Raw genomic sequence first — 21,415 nt, forward strand, 5'->3', positions numbered from 1 at the left:
CTGTGAACAGTCTGAATCAGCCTCAGATGTTACTCGCAAGGGTTGAGCCATTGTCAAGGGACCAGAGCTGTTGGTGGGTACAGTGGCTTTAATCTTCCCAATATTTTACTGGAGGTAATTTCTGCTCATCCACTACTGGATGTTGGACAAGCAGTCTGACAATTTAGAGATAGTGGAGCAGCTAAGAGAGGAGGTGCTGAGTTAAAACTGGCGGTCGTCAGCATATATGTTGACATTGGTGCTTTTGGATGATGTCGCTGATGGGTAGCATTTAGAAAAGGAATAGGAGGGGGGACAAGGAAACCCCAGAGATAATGGTGTGGTCGCAGGAAAATAAGCTGTTGCAGGTGATACGCTCGCTGTGACTGGGTAGAAAAAAATACCTGTGATAATAGTCCCAGTCAGCTGGATGATAATGGATTCAAATATGGACACCAAGAAAAGGTGTGACTGCGGATTTGGAGGCGACATCATGTTCAAGGACTTTGGAAAGGAAAGAGAGGTTGGAGATGAGGCAATAATTAGCGGCAACTCCGGGGTTAAAGGGTTGGCAGATTAGAAGGAGGGAGGGACAATACCTGAAGAGTGAGAAAAGTTAATTATATTCTAACATGGGGACAAGGAACAGAAGTTGGATCGTCAGCAATTCAGTGGCGACAGGATCAAGAGAATAGGAGGTGGCTCACATGAACAAGATGACTGAATGATAGAGCATAACAGATATAGGAGACAAACTAGAGAAAGATATGGGGTGGAATTCTCCATCCCGCTGCACCCGTTTTCTGGTAGGGGTGCCCCTGTCGACAGTGGGATTCTCCGTCCCAGTAGCCAGCCAATGGATTTCCCATTGTGGGGACCCTCAAGCCATCGGGAAATCCGTGGGCGTGATGGTGAAGGCACGGTTGCTAAGTTTGCAGATGATACAAAGATCTGTAGAGGGGCAGGTAGTATTGATGAAGCAGGAGGGTTTCAGAAGGACTTGGACAGGGTAGGAGAGTGGGTAAATAAGGGTTTAAGGAGATTGTTTTTTTATTAAGAAAAGAAGCTGGGGGTTTATCATTGCATTCTATGATGATGCTACGGAATGAAGTCTGCATTTAGAGTGGAAATGAGGGCTGTACCTAGGAAACGGTCAGGTTGAGAGGGACCATAATGTCTTTCACATTGATTAGGGCACGGTGGAGGTTGGGGTGAGGTTGAGGATACCAGCATTGTAGCAATGTCACATTGAATGGATGATCAGAGCCAGTTGGATTTTTGCAACGCAGCTGGAAGTGAATTGAGTCAGAGTTTATTTATGGTTCAGGCATAGAAGGAAATAGAGTTGGGAGGGGGAAGGAGGATGTGGGTGTAGAACAATATAAGGAAGGGTTCAGAGATGGCCTTATCCATGATTGATACCGTGTGAGTAGCAAGGTCATGTGGAATAGCAAGTTGCAGGGGATGGCTCTGATTATGGACTGAGGAGTTTACAGAGAGAGGGTAGAGATTAGGGAGAATAGAATCTCGGAGGTGAGGGAGCATGAGATAGGCGTTGAAATCACTGAGAATAAGAACAGGCTGAATACAGAAGCTGAGGATGAAAGCGGCAAGGATATCTTTGTGAAAAAGTTTTACGATGCTTGGCTGGGTGATAGAGTATGAGTACTTTCAATGAGCCCATGAGAGAGGTGGAATAAAGTGAGATACTCAAAAGTGGAGTAGGACTGGGGACTCTGGAGCGAAGCACTGAGCAGGGTGAGCACCACCTCCTCCTGCGCAAGGCTAAGCCTAATGCAGCTCAAAGTGGTGCACAGAGCGCACCTGACCAGAACTCGAATGAGCAGGTTCTTCCCGGTGGTGGAGGACAAATGTGAACGGTGCCAGAGGGGCCCGGCCAACCACACCCACATGTTCTGGGCTTGCCCCAAGCTTGCTGGGTTCTGGACAGCCTTCTCCGAGGCAATCTCCAAGGTTGTGGGGGTGAGGGTGAAGCCATGCCCAATAGTGGCAATCTTCAGGGTATTGGAGCAGCCAGAGCTACACATGGGGAATGGGGCCAACGCCCTTGCTTTTGCTTCCCTCATCGCACGCCGGAGAATCCTGCTCGGCTGGCGATCGGCAGCACCACCCACAGCTGCAGACTGGCTCGCTGACCTTTCAGAATTTCTCCACCTGGAGAAGATTAAGTGTGCCATCTGAGGGTCAGAGGAAGGCTTCCTAGATACATGGGGGCAGTACATCAGCCTGTTCCAAAAGGGTGCTGAAACCAATGGGCGGTGGGGGGAAAAGGAAGGGGAGATATCATAGACTGATTCAGAGGGCAGCAAAATGTACGTACAGTTAGTCAAATGAAGGACAAAACAAACCTCTCTGTAAAAGAAAGCAAATTAGCACGGGCAAGCAACATGTAATGTATATAAGCAGCAACTGTTATAAATATGAGAAACGCCAATAAAAAGATTTTCAAAATAAAAACGGGGAGTAGGTCCCCGAGGAGTGGGGAACAGATAAAGGCATGATTTAGCCACTGCCAACATCTGTCGACCGATGTAAGGTGTAGCCAGGTGGTGATGGTGGTGGTGGTGGGGGGCTTCTGTTTGTGTGAGGTGCCATCAACCACCCATCATCTAGGTTTCTGTTCATCATGATATTGATGCAATTATGCACAATGAGCTCACAGCAAGTGCCTTATTCACAGCTACAGGCCAAGGGAGATATGGACAGGGGCAGTGGGAGCAAAGCTCCAGGTCAACTGCGAGAAATGAGATGAATTTGACAAGATTACCCCTCAGTAATGACACTGGGTGGGAATGATGGACAGACAGTCGGATCAATCAGTTGCAGTTTCTGCGCATTAGGGGGCAGCAATGAGTCCATCGATGGGGTCTTTGGAAGATGACAAATGAAGCACAGAGGAAAATTGTTAATTTATCCAAGAAGGAATCAAGCCTGGGATGGGAGAATGAAAATAGGAAGTTCAAGGAATATTGAAGAGTTAGATAGGGATAGGGCACAGTACCAGACAAGGGAAAAGTGAAAGGAGGCATGGTGTCAGGAGAGGGATAAAGAGAACAAAATAAAAAGGGGTTGAAAAAAGTAGGAATAAGAAAGATGGGCCTTTTTCCACAATGGCAGCCAAAATGTGCACCAATGGAGTGTGGTAAACCACTGTTGCACCTACATTAGGTGATGTATGGTAGGACCTGTACTACAGGTACGTCGGTAGTCCCTGCCTGCTGGCTCTGCCCAGTAGGCGGAGTATAAATGTGTGTGTCCTCCATGCAGCAGCCATTTCACCAGCTGCTGTGGGAGGCCACACATCTTAGAGCAATAAAGCCTCAGTTGTATTCAACTCTCGTCTTTGTGCAATTGATCGTGCATCAATTTATTTCTCTATGATTTTCAGAAGATGGACCTCCGTATCAAGCCGGATTGCCTGCAGCTGGATCCGCAATCAAGCGATACCAAAAAGGACTTTCAGCACTGGCTAGCTTGTTTCGAGGCGTACATCAACTCGGCGCCAAGCCCTGTCTCGGAGGCTCAGAAAATACAGACACTGTACACAAGGTTGAGCTCCAACGTCTTTCCGTTGATCCAGGATGCGCCAAACTACACCGAAGCCATTACACGTCTCTAAGAAAATTACGTCCAGAAGACGAACATGCTCTTCGCCAGGCACGTACTCGCCACTCGCTCTCAACTCCCTGGTGAGTCCATAGAAGACTTCTGGCGGGCCCTAATCCCACTCATCCGGGACTGTGACTGTCAGGCCGTTACGGCCACGGAACATTCAAACCTCCTTATGCGGGACGCGTTTGTTACGGGGATTGGGTCGGACCTCATACGCTAGCGACTGTTAGAAGGGGCCACGCTTGATCTCACAGAGATAAAGAAGCTAGCGCTCTCTATGACGGTCGCCTCGCGCAACATTCAGGCCTACACCCCAGCCGCGCGGCCCACACCTCCTATGCATCGTGGACCCCACAGACGGCCGCACCAGCGGGGGCCTTAGCCAGCCAATACGCCTGTGCCACGCGCCAGCCAACGAACCCCAGGGGCCCCCGATGTTACTTTAGCGGCCAGCGCTGCCCTTTGTAAGGCTTGCGGTAAGAAGGGACACTTCGCCGCGGTGTGCCAGGCCAGCGCAGTCGCCGCGAACGCCCCCACCCCCCTCGGTTACTGACAATGGGCGCCGCCATCTTCACCTCCCCGGACCACGTGCAGCCAGTGGGCGCCGCCAGCTTCTCCCCCTCAGACCAAGCGCGGCCAGTGGGCACCTCCATCTTCCCCTCTGCGCAACACGTGCAGCCTATGGTCGCCGCCATCTTGTTCAACCCCCGCCATGTGCGGCCAAAGGGTGCCGCCATTTTGTCCTCCCCAAGGTCTTCAGGCAACGCCATCTTGTCTCCCCCACGGCACATGGGCACCGCCAGCGTTCCAGGACCTGTGCCCCCCGGGCTCCCCATCATCCGACACCAGCGATGACCGACCACGACTCGCCTCAGTGACCATCGACCAGTCTCGTCCGCACAATCTGGCCACCGCATCGACCAGCGTTAAAATCAACGGACACGTGGCCTCTTGCCTGCTGGACTCCGGGAGCACCAAAAGCTTCATCCACCCGGATACGATAAGGCGCTGCTCCCTCGGGGTACACCCCACCAACCAAAGAATCTCCCTGGCCTTCGGATCCAATTCCGTGGCGATCTGGGGGTACTGTACGGCCACACTTACGGTCCAGGGCGTAAAGTTCAGCGGCTTCCGCCTCTACGTCCTCCCTAAACTCTGCGCTGCCCTACTACTCAGCCTGGATTTCCAGTGCAACCTCCAGAGCCTAACCCTGAAATTCGGCGGGCCCCTACCACCCCTTACTGTGTGCGGCCTCGTGACCCTAAAGGTCGATCCATCTTCCCTCTTCGCAAATCTAACTCCAGATTGCAAACCCGTCACCACCAGGAGCAGACGGTTCAGCACCCAGGACAGGACCTTCATCAGGTCCGAGGTCCAGCAGCTGCTTCGGGAAGTCATCATCGAGGCCAGCAACAGCCCCTGGAGAGTCCAAGTGATGGTAGTTAAAACTGGGGAGACACACAGAATGGTCGTCGACTACAGTCAGACCATCAATCGGTACACACAGCTCAACGAGTACCCCCTCCCACGCATATCTGATATGGTCAATCAGATTGCACAGTACCGGGTCTTCTCAACGGTAGACATCAAATCCGCCTACCACCAGCTCCCCATTCATAAATCGGACCGTCCACACACTGCCTTCGAGGCAGACGGTTGCCTCTATCACTTCCTCAGGGTTCCTTTCGCCGTCACCAACGGGGTCTCGGTCTTCCAAAGGGAGATGGACCGAATGGTCGACCGGTACGGTTTGCGGGCCACCTTTCCGTACCTAGACAACGTCACCATCTGTGGCCAAGATCAACAGGACCACAATGCCAACCTTGCCAAATTTCTCCACACCGCCACTCGCCTAAACCTCACCTACAACAAGGAGAAGTGCATGTTTAGCACGAACCGCTTAGCCATCCTCAGCTATGTGATCCAGAACGGAGTTCTGGGGCCTGATCCTGACCGCATGCGCCCCCTCATGGAGCTCTCCCTCCCCCACTGCTCCAAGGCCCTCAAACGCTGCCTGGGGTTCCTTTCATACTACGCCCAGTGGGTCCCAAACTACCCGGACTAGGCACGCCCACTCATACAGTCCACCCATTTTCCCCTGACGGCCATGGCACAACAGGCCTTCAGCCGTATCAGAGCTGATATTGCCAAGGCCGGGATGCACGCAGTAGACGAGACGCTGCACTTTCAAGAAGAGAGCGACGCATCAGACGTCGCCCTAGCCGCCACCCTCAATCAGGCAGGCAGACCCATGGTATTCTTTTCCCGCATCCTTCATGCCTCAGAAATTTGGCACTAATCCGTTGAAAAAGAGGCCCAAGCTATCGTTGAAGCTGTGCGGCATTGGAGGCATTACCTGGCCGGCAGGAGATTCACTCTCCTCACTGACCAACGGTCGGTAGCCTTCATGTTCAATAACATACAGCGGGGCAAGATCAAGAATGGTAAGATCTTGAGGTGGAGGATCGAGCTCTCCACCCATAATTGCGAGATGTTGTATCGCCCCGGCAAGTTTAACGAGCCCCCCAGACGTCCTATCCCGAGGTACATGTGCCAGAGCACAAAGTAGACCGACTCCGGGCCCTGCACGACAGCCTTTGTCACCCGGGAGTCACAAAGTTGTACCATTTTATAAAGGCCCGCAATCTGCCCTACTCCGTCGAGGAAGTACGGACAATCACCAGGGACTGCCAGGTCTGTGCGGAGTGCAAACCGCACTTCTACCGGTCGGACCGTGCGCGCCCGGTGAAAGCCTCTCGCCCCTTTGAGCGCCTCAGCGTGGATTTCAAAGGGCCCCTCCCCTCCACCGACCGTAACAGGTATTTTCTCAGTGTGGTCGATGAGTACTCCAGATTCCCCTTCACCATCCCATGCCCCGACATGATGTCTACCACCGTCATCAAAGCCCTCAACACAATCTTCGCTCTGCTCGGCTTCCCCGCCTACATCCACAGTGACAGGGGATCCTGAATGAAATGAAAAATGAAATGAAATGAAAAGAAAATCGCTTATTGTCACAAGTAGGCTTCAAATGAAGTTACTGTGAAAAGCCCCTACTCGCCACATTCCGGCACCTGTTCGGGGAGGCTGTTACGGGAATCGAACCGTGCTGCTGGCCTGCCTTGGTCTGCTTTCAAAGCCAGCGATTTAGCCCTGTGCTAAACAGCCCCTAACAGATCCTCATTCATGAATGATGAGCTACGTCAGTTCCTGATCAGCAGGGGTATCGCCTCCAGCAGAATGACAAGCTATAACCCCCAGGGAAACGGACAGGTAGAGAGGGAGAACGGGACGGTATGGAGGGCAGTCCAACTGGCCCTACGGTCCAGGAACCTCCCGGCCTCCCGCTTGCAGGAGGTCCTCCCTGATGCACTACACTCCATTCGGTCACTACTGTGCACCGCCACTAACAACACACCCCATGAACGTCTCTTTGCCTTCCCCAGGAAGTCCACATCCAGGGTGTCGCTCCCGACTTGGCTCGCAGCTCCAGGACCCGTCCTTCTCCGTCGGCACGTCCGACTCCACAAGGCAGACCCGTTGGTGGAGAGGGTGCAGTTGCTCCATGCAAACCCCCAGTATGCCTACGTGGCGTACCCCGACGGCCGCCAGGATACTGTCTCCCTCAGGGACCTGGCACCAGCAGGTTCCGCACACACACACCCCTCCGGCCCGGCGCCACCCTCCCCTCCCCCGGCACTCCCAGCAGCAACCTCCCCAGGACCATCAGTCCTCCCCCTGCCCACGCACGAGGATGAAGAGGATTTTGGCACGCTCCCGGAGTCACCGAAGAAAAGACGAGCATCAGCATCGCCAGCACCAATGCGTCGCTCCCAGCGGCACATCAAAGCCCTGGACCGGTTAAACCTCTAAGTGGTCCACTGGACTTCAATGGACATTTTTTTTCTCTCAAATATTGTAAATGTAAATGTAAATGTAAAATTCAGTTGTTGTATATAGTTCTCCACCACCCCCGCCGGACTCAATTTTAACAGGGGTGAATGTGGTAAACCACTGTTGCACCTACATTCGGTGATGTAGGGTAGTACCTGGACTACAGGTACGTCGGTAGTCCCTGCCTGCTGGCTCCGCCCAGTAGGCAGAGTATAAATGTGAGAGGTCATTTTGCCAGCTGCTGTGGGAGGCCTTACACCTTAGAGCAATAAAGCCTGAGTTGTATTCAACTCTCATATTTGTGCAATTGATCGTGCATCATGGAGGGAATTAGGTCTAATTACAGAACAATTTTTAGGATACAAGTGTTTTGATACTTCAAAAAAAAAGTGACAGGCGAGTGAAGTCCAGAAGCTATTTGAAGGGCAAAATGTAGGAGTGCACTGATGAAGAAGTTTCCATAGGAATGAAGATCCAGGAGGTGTGCAGAATTGGTTTCAGGGCAGGAAAAGGAGAAAGCAAAGGTGACATTATCAAAAAACCCAGAAGTGGTGTAGGAATGTGCTTCAGCTCAAGAGAGTGAATCTCTGGCCGGGATTGTATCTGAAGCTGACAAACCAGTGGAACCAGTAGAGCAGTCACAGCTTCAGGAGGAAACAGCAGTGGGGGTTGGGCTACAAACTGATCAAAGTTACTTTCTAAACTTTAAGGAACAGAGCCGCTACACAGCAGCTGTGTGTTAGAATGTATTCCAGCGCAGGAACAAACTGTTGCCATCTACAGAAGTCCAAAAATTTAGAGGTCACATTTGAGTAAAGATCGTGCTCCAATGAGAAAGAGAGAGAGCATCTAGTGGGGGAATGGGTAATGATGGTTTCAACTTTAGTTAACTTGTAATTGGGCTGAAATGCATCCACTTTGAAGCCGATGGAACTTGGATACTGGAAAAAAGTACTGGGACCCCCAATCTGGGAGAGAAAGGGAAATGGCTAGTAGCAGATTGGCAACAGACATAAAAAAGGAGCTCATAAAGGAGCTGACTACCGCAGCCATATTGAAAGTTGTCAAGGAATTGTTGACGAGGAGGTGCTCCAAACTCCACAAAAACAACCAGGATCCTGCCACTCTGGTTTCAGCACCACTTCCCCACACAACTCCGAACTTCCTTCCGAGAGCAGAACTCCTCTGGACCTATCCTCCAGCTACAGGTATTACAATGGTTTAGAGTTGGCTAGGTCTCTCTTTCTCTATGACAGTTTGCTGGCTCTATGCCAATGAGACCCAAACCTCAAAATGCACCATTAATACTGCCTTCAGACAGCTAACCTACATGTTTTGTCGATAATTAAAGTCTACCCCATTATTCCGGCATGCACTTCCTGTCGATATTTTCTGTTCTAAATTTGCTTGGTAGTACAAAATTTGAGTGTTGTTGAGAAAAGAGACATTCTGTCAAAACTTTTTGTCTTGCACTCACCAGGACAGAATTACAAGAATAGCAAATTTCAAAGGGAACAACAATTCATACCACATGAGGAATGGGTGCTGATTGGTTGGCGAGTGAATTCTGGTTGGTAGTGGCATTACTATAGAGAATGCACCATCCCTTGCTTTTGTTTCAATTCAAACCAGGCAAGTTGATTCTGATTGGTCGAGGTCTTGTCATGGGGAATGCATCAGGAATCACTTGTCCCTCAAGCTTTTGTTGTATTGAAAAAAGACGCAATGCCTGGACATGTTTTTTTTGTTTGCAAAGGACAAGGTCCTGCACATGAATATATTCAACTTCTAATAAGTGTAAGTCAGCCACACTGCAAGCCCAACTGATAATCTTAAATTCTCAGCACAATTGGGATTGTTTTGTAAGTTTGGCCCATTCCCAGGAGCACATCCAATGTTGAACACTATGTTCTGAGTTTTGCAATCTAAGGCTGGTTGAGTGTGGTCAATACGCAGCCTGTTGTGAACAGCCAAAGAGACATGCACTGGAAGTTTCTGGTCCCGCTGTTGCCGCACCCCCGCCAGAGGTTTCCTGGTGTTGAGGTGCCCATTCAACGGGAAACCCCATTAACAAATGGAGGGACGGGTAGAGCCTGCCATTGGCTAATGGCGGGCCGCCTCCGTGAAACATGTGGCGGGTTGTGTGGAAAATCCCACCCATGGTGTTTGATACGCTCCACTAGGCATTGGGACATACGGCTTACATGCCTTGCATCACACGAGCACTAAAATTCATACACCACATTACTCATTTGTGTGGTTGATAGAATGTCTTTTTGGCTTGGTGGCAGCATCCTGTTAGTGGAGAATACCACTTGTGTTGCTATTGCACAGTAGCTTCACGCATTACCCTTGCAGAGTAATCTGATGTAGACTGGGTACTTTTCAGGACCATATGTAGCAATTTATTAATTTGTGTGCTACACATAGAATCCCTACTGTGCAGAAGAAGGCCGCTCGGCCCATCGAGTCTGCACTGACCCTCTGAAAGAGAACCCCACTTAGGCCCACTTCCCCACCTGATCCCTATAATCCTGCAGCACCAATTAAACGTTGAACACTAAGGGGCAAATTAGCTTGGTTAATCCACCTAACCAGCACATCTTTGGACTGTGGGAGTGTGGTAGTCACCACTGTTGTATTATATTGTATATACTGCACTGCATACGAGGGAATTACAGTAAGACTCCTGTAGTACAGGTATGGGGGTAGATCCCTGCCTGCTGGCTCCGCCAAATAGGTGGACTATAAATGTGTGTGCTCTCCGAACTGCAGCCATTTCGGCAGCAGCTGTAGGAGGCAACACATCTGTGTAATAAAGATCTCATCTCTTCGTAATTGATAGTGCATCAATTTATTACATAGAAATTTTACAAAGATGGATCTCCGCATCAAGCCGGATCGCCTGCAGCTGCATCCTCAAGCAGACAATGCCAAAAAGGACTTTGCACATTGGCTAGCCTGTTTTGAAGCAGACATCGGATCTGCGACAGACCGAATCCCAGAAGCACAGAAGTTCCAGATTCTGTGCACGCGGCTGAGCTCCGATGTCTTTCCCCTCATCCAGGACGCGCCTACCTACGCAGAGGCCATGGCGCTACTGAAGGAGAACTACGCTCAGCAGACCAACAAGATCTATGCCAGGCACCTCCTGTCCAGTGGGACCAACTTCCCGGTGAGTCTGTGGAAGATTTCTGGCATGCTCTGCTCGCCCTGGTGAGAGACTGATTGCCAGGCCGTTTCGATGCTGAACAGTCTACCTTCTAATGAAAGACGCGTTCATTACGGGTATAGGGTCGGCCTACATCCGCCAGCGCCTCGGAGAAGGAGCTACACTTGACCTCGCGGCGACCAAGAAACTAGTGCTCTCGCTCACAGTCGCCTCACGCAACGTACAGGCGCATGCCCCCGACCGCACGGCTCATCCCTCCTGGGCATCGTGAACCCCGCAGTGGCCACCCCATCGTGGACCCCATCAGCAACCGCCCCAGCCAACCCCACGCCTGCACCGCGCGGCAGCCAACCAACTCCGGGGGACCCAAATGCTACTTCTGCGGGCAGACAAAACACCCCCGGCAGCGCTGCCCAGCGCGGTGAGCGCTCTGCAAGGTCTGCGGCAAGAAAGGACATTTCGCTGCAGTGTGCCAGGCCCGCTCAATCACCACTATTGTCCCTGCACCCCCCCGCGTGTGGCCAGTGGGCACCGCCATCTTCCTCGTCTCAGACCACGTGCAGCCCGTGGGCGCCGCCATATTGCTCCCCTCACATCACGTGCGGCCCGTGGGCGTATCAATCTTGCCTGCCCCAGGACACGTGTGGCCCGAGGGCGCCGCCATCTTGCCTGCCTCAGGACACGTGCGGCCCGTGGGCGCCGCCATCTTCCCCGCCTCAGGACCCCTGCCTGTCGGGCACCTCATTGGGCCGCTCATCGCCTGCAACTGCCGACGACCAGCCACGTCTCGCCTCCGTCATGATCGACCAGTCCTGACTGCACAACCTTGCGCCGCGTCGACAGAGGCGAAGGTCGACGGACATGAGATATCCTTCTGGACTCCGGGAGCACTGAGAGATTCATCCACCCTGATACGGTAAGGCGCTGCTCCCTCGCGGTATACCCCATTAACCAAAGAATCTCCCTGGCCTCCGGATCCCACTCTGTGGCGATCCGGGGGTACTGCATCGCCACCCTCACCATCCAGGGGGGAGAGTTCAGCGGCTTCCGGCTCTACGTCCTCCCCAACCTCTGCGCTGCGTTGCTACTCGGCCTGGGCTTCCAGTGCAACCTCCAGTGCCTAACCCTGAAATTTGGCGGGCCCCTACCACCCCCTACTGTATGCGGCCTCACGACCCTCAAGGTCGACCCGCCTTCTCTGTTTGCAAACCTCACCCCGGATTGTAAACCCGTCGCCACCAGGAGCAGACGGTACAGTGCCCAGGACAGGACCTTCATCAGGTCCGAGGTCCAGCGGCTGCTGCGGGAAGGTATCATCGAGGCCAGCAACAGCCCCTGGAGAGCCCAAGTGGTAGTGGTGAAAACGGGGGAGAAAAACAGGATGGTCGTTGACTAGAGTCAGACCATCAATCAGTACACGCAGCTCGGCATGTACCCCCTCCCACGCATATCTGATATGGTGAATCAGATTGCACAGTACCGGGTCTTCTCGACAGTGGACCTGAATCTGCCTACCACAGCTTTCCATTCGCAAGGCGGATTGCCCATACACCACGTTTGAAGCGGACGGCTGCCTTTACCATTTCCTTAGGGTTCCCTTCGGTGTCTCTAATGGGGCCTTGGTCTTCCAACGGGAGATGGACTGAATGGTTGACCGGTATGGACTGCGGGCCACTTTCCCGTACCTGGATAACATCACCACCTGCGGCCACGACCGGCAGGACCACGACGCTAACCTTTCCAAATTTCTCCACACCGCCAAACTCCTCACCTTAACCTACAACAAGGAGAAGTGTGTGTTCAGCACGAACCAATTAGCCATCCTTGGCTATGTGGTTCAGAACGGGGTTCTAGGGCCCGACCCCGATCGCATGACCCTCATGGATCTCCCCCTCCCCCACTGCCCTAAGGCCCTCAAACGATACCTGGGGTTCTTCTCGTACTACGCCCAGTGGGTCCCTAACTATGCGGACAAGGCCCGCCCACTTATCCACTCCACCGATTTCCCACTGACGGCCGAGGCTCACCAGGCCTTCAACCATATTAAGGCCGACATTGCCAAGGCCGCGATGCATGCGGTTGACGAGACGCTCCCCTTCCAAGTCGAGAGCGATGCTTCAGACGTCGCTCTGGCCGCCACCCTCAACCAGGCAGGCAGGACCGTGGCATTCCTTTCCCGCACGCTCCATGCCTCCGAAATTCGGCATTCCTCCGTCAAAAAGGAGGCCTAAGCTATCGTTGAAGCTGTGCGGCACTGGAGGTATTCCCTGGCCGGCAGGAGATTCCCTCTCCTCACAGACCAAAGGTCGGTTGCCTTCATGTTTAACAACACTCAGCGGGGTAAGATCAAAAATGATAAGATCTTGCGGTGGAGGATCGAGCTCTCCACCTTTAATTACAAGATTTTGTATCGCCCAGGTAAGCTCACCGAGCCCCCCGATGCCCTGTCCTGAGGTACATGTGCCAGCGCACAAGTGGACCGACTCCGGAATCTCCACGACGATCTCTGTCACCCAGGGGTCACCCACTTTTATCACTTCATTAAGGCCCGCAATCTGCCCTACTCCATCGAGGATGTCAGGGCTATCACCAGAGACTGCCAGGTCTGCGCGGCGTGTAAACTGCACTTCTACCGGCCAGACCGTGCGTGCCTGGTGAAGGCCTCCCGCCCCTTTGAACGCCTCAGCGTGGACTTCAAAGGGCCCCTCCCCTCCACCGACCGCAACACGTATTTTCTCAATGTGGTCGACGAATATTCCAGATTCCCCTTTGCCATCCCATGCCCCGATATGACGTCTGCCACCGTCATCAAAGCCTTCAACACCATCTTCACTCTGTTCGGTTTCACTGCCTACGTCCACAGCGACCGGGGATCCTCATTTATGAGCGATGAGCTGCGCCAGTACCTGCTCAACAGGGGCATTGCCTCGAGCAGGCCGACCAGCTACAACCCCCAGGGAAACGGGCAGGCGGAGTGGGAGAATGGGACGATCTGGAAGGCCGTCCAGCTGGCCCTACGGTCCAGAAATCTCCCGGCCTCCCGCTGGCAGGAGGTCCTCTCCGATGCCCTTCACTCCATTCGGCTGCTCCTGAGCACGGCGACTAACGAAACCCCCCCATGAACGTCTCTTTGTCTCTTTTCCTTCCCCAGGAAGTCCACCTCCGGGGTTTCGCTCCCAACCTGGCTGGCAGCTCCAGGATCCGTTCTCCTCCGCAAGCACGTGCGGCTCTACAAGGCGGACCCGTTGGTTGAGAGGGTACAGCTACTCCACGCAAACCCGAAGTACGCCTACGTAGTGTACCCCGACGGCCGCCAAGACACAGTCTCCCTCAGGGACCTGACAACAGTTGGGTCCCCACCCTCCCAACCCTCTGCCCTGGCGCCACCCTCCCTTCCCCCACAGCCCCAGCCCCAGCTCCAGGACAATCCGTCCTCCCCTTGGTCCCACCCGGGGATGAAGAGGATGTCGACACGCTCCCAGAGTCACCGACGCCTGACTCGCCACCAGCACTGCGGCGCTCTCAACGACGGATCAAGGCGCCCGACCGTCTAAATTTGTAACCTTCTCTGAAATTTTAATGACAACCTGTATGTAAATAGTTTTCCACCATCCCCGCTGGACTCATTTTTAACAGGGGGTGAATGTGGTCATCACCACTGTTGTATTATATTGTACATACTGCACTGCATACGAGGGTATTACAGTAAGGCTCCTGTACTACAGGTACAGGGGTAGATCCCTGCCTGTGGGAGAGCTCCGCCCAGTAGGCAGAGTATAAATATTAGTGCTTTCCGAACTGCAGCCATTTCGGCAGCAGCTGTGGGAGGCCACACATCTCTGTGCAATAAAGCCTCGATTACTCTCTACTCTCGTCTCGTTGTAATTGATAGTGCATCAGGGAGAAAACCGGAGCACCTGGAGGAATCCCACGCAGACATGGGGAGAAAGTGCAAACTCCACACTCCATATATAACGAGCAATGATCTGATTGGGTTAGCCATTATACCGCGGGATAGCTTTGAAACGCATTATTTTCACAAGGCATTTTAAATGTATTATCCAAGGGACCTTTGCGTTGATGGGCATGTGGCAGGGGAGTGAGCTGGTGATAAGGGTATAAAGCTTCTGCAGCAACCCTTGAAGAATTAACCAGTTTTATCCTGCTAATCACTGATGGCTTTTTAGTGAATAATCTCTCTTGCATCTGACAAGAATTAAATAATTTGAATAAGGAGCATGGTTTAATCTGATGCAGTCTTACCAACATAATGTGAACAACAGAAGCAGCAATAGGCCACTTGCCCCTTGGGCTGCCCAGTATCGTCTTTTTCAAGCCCTGCATTTCCATTCACTTAAAATTAATCAATCGTTGCTCCATGCTTTCTTTTGAAAGATGCAACTAAAGTCTTTAAATGAGAATTAAAGTCTAAACTTGCCACTTGTAATGAGAAGGTTGTGACCCTACTGATTAAATCTTGACAGCACTGAATGTGGCAGTAGATGCCACAGTCTAAATCTACCGTGTCTGTTACAAAATGAAACTTCTCTCTCCATTTTATAAACACTCTACTCTTTTGCTTTATGGAAATATGCATCTAAATGGAACTAATTTGCTGAAGAACTTGGAAAGAATGGGTTATCTCTGCAGGCATTTGCACACTCTGGATGCCACTGTGGAGCAGGTTTGTGGTTTTTCTTTCAAATCCAGTATTAACTGAATTACTTTTTCAATCATAATTTTCTCTTGGGTAAGTTCATTCATTATGAGGTTGTCTTCAAGATAAATTTCACTTTTTAACTTTATATGTATCAATAGCCAACCTTTCGGATGCCTTGTTTCTCTCGCCCTTTTTATGCTGATTAGGAATTTTAGTTGGGAATTCTGCACAATCGGGATTGGTTAGTAAATTTGGTCTATTCCCAGAATCACATCCAATGTTGACCACTATGTTCTGAGTTTTGCAAGTTTGGGCTGGTTGATTGCGGTCAATACCCAGCGTGTTGCGAGCTTTCTGGTCCCGGTGATACCCCACAGACTGTCCTAGCTTCTGCTTGTGGCCTAGTCTGCCTCTACCTTTCCCTCCTTGAAAACAGTTGCGTCAACTCTCAGTGAACTCTGACCCATTGTATGCCTGCAGTTGCCTGCCTTGTCAGTCAGGCCTATTATACATGGCACAAAGCCAGAAAATGCTGGAAAACTGCAGCACCTGTAGCGAGATAACAGAGCTAATGAGCGCGATTTAACAGGAAAAGTTTGAAGTGTCACATTGAGTGCAACATCCCGGTGCTTCCCAACAGCCAAGCCGGCGAGATCGTGGACAATTTAATAATAATCTTTATTGTCACAAGTGGGCTTACATTAACACTGGAATGAAGTTACTGTGAGAACCCCCTAGTCGCCACATTCCGGCGCCTGTTCGGGTACACTGAGGGAGAATTCGGAATGTCCAACTTACCTAAGAGCATGTCTTTAGGAATTTGTAGGAGGAAACCGGAGCACCCGGAGGAAACCCATGCAGACACAGGGAGAAAGTGTAGACTCCGCACAGACAGTGACCCAAGCAGGGAATGGAACCTGGGACCCTGGCGCTGCGAAGCAAAAGTGCTAACCACTGTGCTACCGTACCACTTACAGCACTTAGTGCTGAAAATGATCCCCCACGACCTTCAAACCAGAATTAGCTGTCCCATAGCTGATTCGCCGGAACTGTGCCCGGCAGCTTGCCTCTAACAAGGGGGAGCTGCTCATAAACACTCCCCCCGAACTCACTCTCAGGCAACACACGACCATGGCACCAAGTACACCTGCTCCATGCTTCGGAGACTCCAACCTAGCCAGGCTGCTGGACGCCGTGGAGGTGAGTCGGGACATGCTGTTCCCCCGAGGGGGTAGGCGGACAGTAATAGGGCCGCCAATGCCACGTGGGATGCAATGGCAGCGGCCGTCAGTTCAGTCAGCACAACCAGAGGATTGCTGTCCAATGTCAGAAGAAGACCAACAACCTTCACTGGGTTGCAAGTGTAAGTTAACACTGGCCACCTGCCACCCCCCTGACCTCCTGCACGCCCCCCTCCCAACAGGTCGGCGCTGACACCATACCCCCCGCCCCCACTTTATATCACTGCCTTATGCCCCAGCACACCCTAGCACCCACCAGCACAACCCCTCCACGCCCAGGAGCAGTGCCCACACATGCTACCTGCCGTAGAACCCCCCACTGCCCCATGCATCAAGGGTGTGGCTAACAATGCCCCCTCTCTCTGTCCCCGCAGGAAAGGTTGGCCCATATTAGGCAGGAAAAGGCCCAAATGGGCAGTGGGGTTCTGGATATCAGAGTCCTTGTCCCTTATAAGGAATGAGTCCTGGAGATCATGGGGTTGGCCGAGGAGAGAGCAGTCACCGACAGCGAGGTTGACCTGAACTGTAGAGGTGAGGATCTATTGCCCCTTCACCCTGTCCCAAGTGAGTTGTTCATGTCAGACAAATGATCCTTCCCTCTCTCTGACGACATGTCCATTCACTTGCAGGATGTTTACCTGATGGAGCCAGGCCATCTGGGCTCCCAAGAATGCACTTGATTAATATTTTATTGGCAAAAATGGTCAACAGTAACAATGATTCGAAAATCAATTACGTAACAGTCCACACATCACAATACCCATTTAACAACAAGGAAACATCGCCATTCCATATTGGTACCAGTACAAAGCCATATCAGCTCATTTTCCCCTAAAACCAAAGAGAAATGGAGGATAAGCCAGAAAACGTGTTATCATGACCAGACCTTTGTCGTAGAAATGATCAGTTCATCAATGCGTCACTTGTTGGTTGTTCCACATATCAATGCCATTCTCCGTCCTTGATTCACAGCTGTGCAGACCCTCCCACATGGCCCAATCTCATCGCAACCAAATTCTGGCACCTGGCTATTCCACAAGCGCACAAGGTGCAGGGGAATATCCTTGACCTCCAGCGTATTTAGCCTGCGGTGACGTGCTAGTTACATGCTGCACTCACCACACCAGCAACAAAAACATCAGCATTCTGCAAAATCAATTCTTCAACAGCGTCATCAAGTGGCCCATTTGGATCAATGTCGCGCACCAGGTCTCACAGCATTGTCTCACTTCAAACCGGATTGCTTTTTGGACTCATACGCCCGAGCCCAGTGTTCCAGGACCCAGGGATCTTAGAACAAGTTGGTCTTCTTTCCGGCTACAGAAAAGGAAGAAAGGAGCAACAACAGCCTCCAGGCATTTGCAGCAATCATGCAGGAGCAAGCAGCAAACACAACCTGCAGTTGTGAAGAGCTCTTACAACTAAAAATGCAGGTTCCTTATTAGCATTAGCCTTCAGCTATCAAAGTGACCATCAGCATATAACCAAGAACAAGAGCTCTAACCTGGAAGTGTTTGGTAGGACAGACAGGCAGCAGTTTAGTTGCCCCAGATATGGGTATGCACAATATGAGGCAGCATGGTAGCACAGTGTGTAGCACTGTTAACTCATAGCGCCAGGGTCCCAGGTTCGATTCCTGGCTGGATCACTGTCCGTGCGGACTCTGCACGTTCTCCCTGTGTTTGCGTGGGCTTCCTCCGGTGCTCTGGTTTCCTCCCACAAGTCCTGAAAGACGTGCTGTTAGGTAATTTGGACATTTTAAATTCTCCCTCCGTGTACCCGAACAGGCGCTGGAATGTGGCAACTAGGGGCTTTTCACGGTAACTTCATTGCAGTGTTAATGTAAGCCTACTTGTGACAATAAAGATTATTCATTAATATTGGAGGATGGCCTGTAGACACCGAGCCCCTCACTCCCCCAGCCCAGGGATGACCCCCGACTTATGGCAGCCAGGCCCTCCATGCAAGCCTGTCCCACACCCCCCTCACCCTCAAGCACTGGGGCTGCAGCTCCAGTGCCCCTGGGCTGCATGCTGGGGATTGGAAATAGCTACTCACTTCCTCAGCTCCCCATTTTTAAATAAAAGTGCTAAATGGCACCTGCAGGACCTATTGTTGGGGAGCTGGTTAGTTCCCAGGAGACCTAAGATTCGGCTTCCATCTGCTCTTAATTGGTCTCATTGGTGTCTCGTCATATCTGGGTGGGATCCGGAACCCACCAACGGCAGCGGGCAGGTTAAATCGCAAACCATTTACACCTGGCGCCAATCCCGATTTTGCCCTCTCCCATGGTTCAACTGTAACGCCCGGATCTGCACCAGGCACAATGCGGCCGTTAAATCCCGCCCAATGTTTTGAGTTCGGATGACTCTTCGTCAGACCTGCTGTTTTCCAGCATTTTCTGTTTTTGTTTTAGATTCCATCATCCTCAGTAATTTGCTTTTATTTTTATTATTCATGGCATCTGGCTGGCTCTCTGTCCACCTTCCTGTCTACTTACAACTTCAATGCTCTGTCTGTTACCTTGTAGTCCACAGGCCATTCCCTGCCTCTGCTTACCAAATGGTTGCCTGTTCTTGGCCCTAGCATTCTTTGGTCATAGGTCAATTATTCTCCATCCTCTATCCCTATTTGACCAGAAAACTAAATTTAGGTTTGATTCTCAGAGATTGACTGCTAATGTTTTATCTTTGCCCAATTAAAATTCCTCCAAAGAATCCCACATAATCCTTGTTTCATGGTAGGAAGGGTAGAATTTTGTGATGTTGAATAAACTGCGCCGAGGAAAATCTTGTTGACCTTAGTTCACAGATATTCTTGGTAGGTATTCATGATCTACTGAAATTCTTGGTCATGCCTATGCTCACTGTACTGGCATCATCTTTAATCATCTGCTTCTTTCCATCCCCAGCATTAACTTTATGGAATTTTACAGCCTTTCCAAGAGCAGTCAGGCAGGAGGCAATTGGGTGCCATGTGGCAGGCTCATGCCCATTGCCTATGCACCACCCAGGTATTTTACCTGCAGCAGAGGAGGCAATGGACATCTTGCCCCAGGGCCAAGTGAGGCCATTAAATACCCAATTAATAGACTCTTACGGGTTTATTCCCACTGTTGCTGGTATTTTACAATGGATAGGAGGTGTTCATTCCATGTGGCCAGGTCACCAGCTGAAAGTTGATGGTATTTTGCAGGTTGAAGGGGTATTGCATGCTCACCTCATATTCCCCCCTACTCTCCCAAACTAAGCCCGCACTCTCCTTCGCTTGATCCTGCCAGCCTGGCCCTCATAAACCCTGGACTAACCTCAGCATCTCATTCCATGGCTGCTCATTGTTGAGCACTGCCTGTAATCCCAGCAATGGCCACTGATCCTAGTGGCACTGCTGAGACTAGAGATGTGCTGACCATTTGATTAGCTGGCCGCTTTTGGAAGCAGGACTTCCTGTCAGATAGGGAAGGCAGCCTTGAGTCAATTAATGGTCCATGGGCTATCAAATGGTTGAGTGCCACCTGACTAAGTAGAGGCGGGTTCACAAACAACTCTTCAGCTGTGGGTCCACATAAAATTCCACTTACTTTGGGGACTGTTACCTTTGATTTGTCAGTTGTGGCTGAGTTAGTAGCGCTTTCATTTCTGAGTTAGAAGGTTGTGGGATCAAGTCCCATTCCAGAACCAGAGCACAAAAGTCAATGTTGTCACTCCAATGGAGTACTGAGGGAGTTCTGCACAGTTGGAACTGCCATCATTTGGATGAGATGTTTAACGAAGGTCCCTCTGCCCACTTAGGTGGATGTAAAAGATCCCACAGCACCATTTTGAAGAAGAGCAGGGAAGTTTCCCTGGTGCCTTAGCCAATATTTATCCCTCAATCAACACTAAAAACAGATTGGTCATTGTCACGTTGTTTGTGGAACTGTGTTGTGCACAAATTTGTTTTGACATTTCCTGCACTATATCAGTGACTGCACTTCAAGAGTACTTCACTGGCTGTCATCCACTTCAGAACATTCTGTGGTTGTGAAAGGCACCATATAAATGTACGTCTTCCCTTTTCTCCGTGTGGCATCTAGCTCCTGTCTGCATCCCTGCTCCTGTCCTGTTGCCAGAACCACCAGTTTCAGGAGGGAGACAGTGTTGCTGAATGCCAACGAGAGCCAGGATTTAAATTGTCTGGGATATCGTTCACTCTCTGTGGGCCGTCCCACACCCTGTCCACCCTGAAAATACTTAGTTAAAATTGGAGTTTAGGTGTCAAAACTTGACCTCTTCTTTTCCTGTTCACATCACAGAAAATATTCACTGCAACCGTCCTTTATTTGAAAAAACCCTCAGTCTTCACTTTCGTTTGGAAGAAAATACATTTATGAGTATTTCAAGTGCCATGGAGGCCATCACTCCAGTAAAATTGTAAGGTGATTAATGGAGTGGCTTCCTGTTGCACACAGGACTTTAGAGAATATAATGCCCTGACTTCTCAACTCCAAAATCAATGTTCAGTTCTTCACTACAAGCTCTTTGAACTACTTGAACATTATTATCCTCCAGGATGCTTATTTGGTCATCACAATCCATCCACTCATTTTAAAATGTGCTCATATTTCAAATGGAAGACCATTATCTACAAGGAAATATTAATGATCTCTAAACCTCTCCAATGGTGCATACTCTATAATCATGTAACTATTGATGGCTACATAAAGAGTTACAGATTTGAATTGAGATTTGACAGCACAAAGTCTGATTTGTAGCATTGATTTTTCCATCACTGTCTTTACCAGCATTAAACAAACTGTTCTTTAAGCTGCCAGGGCTTTCCCCCCCCAAATAGTAT

General features: G+C 50.9%; 1 protein-coding gene and 1 long non-coding RNA gene across 3 annotated transcripts in view; one reads left to right on the forward strand and one right to left on the reverse strand.

The window, feature by feature from the left end:
• LOC140389526 (uncharacterized) overlaps positions 1 to 3,514 on the forward strand; it is a 94,400-nt gene extending 90,886 nt beyond the window's left edge. Inside the window, exon 3 of the long non-coding RNA XR_011934414.1 lies at positions 3,389 to 3,514. This is a non-coding gene — a long non-coding RNA (uncharacterized lncRNA). The remainder of the gene's footprint in view (positions 1 to 3,388) is intronic.
• Positions 1 to 21,415, reverse strand: part of cers6 (ceramide synthase 6) — a 512,798-nt gene that overhangs the window by 23,766 nt on the left and 467,617 nt on the right. The window lies entirely within an intron of this gene.

The sequence above is a fragment of the Scyliorhinus torazame genome, chromosome 2, assembly GCF_047496885.1.
Source record: "Scyliorhinus torazame isolate Kashiwa2021f chromosome 2, sScyTor2.1, whole genome shotgun sequence".
NCBI classification, from domain to species: Eukaryota; Metazoa; Chordata; class Chondrichthyes; order Carcharhiniformes; family Scyliorhinidae; genus Scyliorhinus; species Scyliorhinus torazame.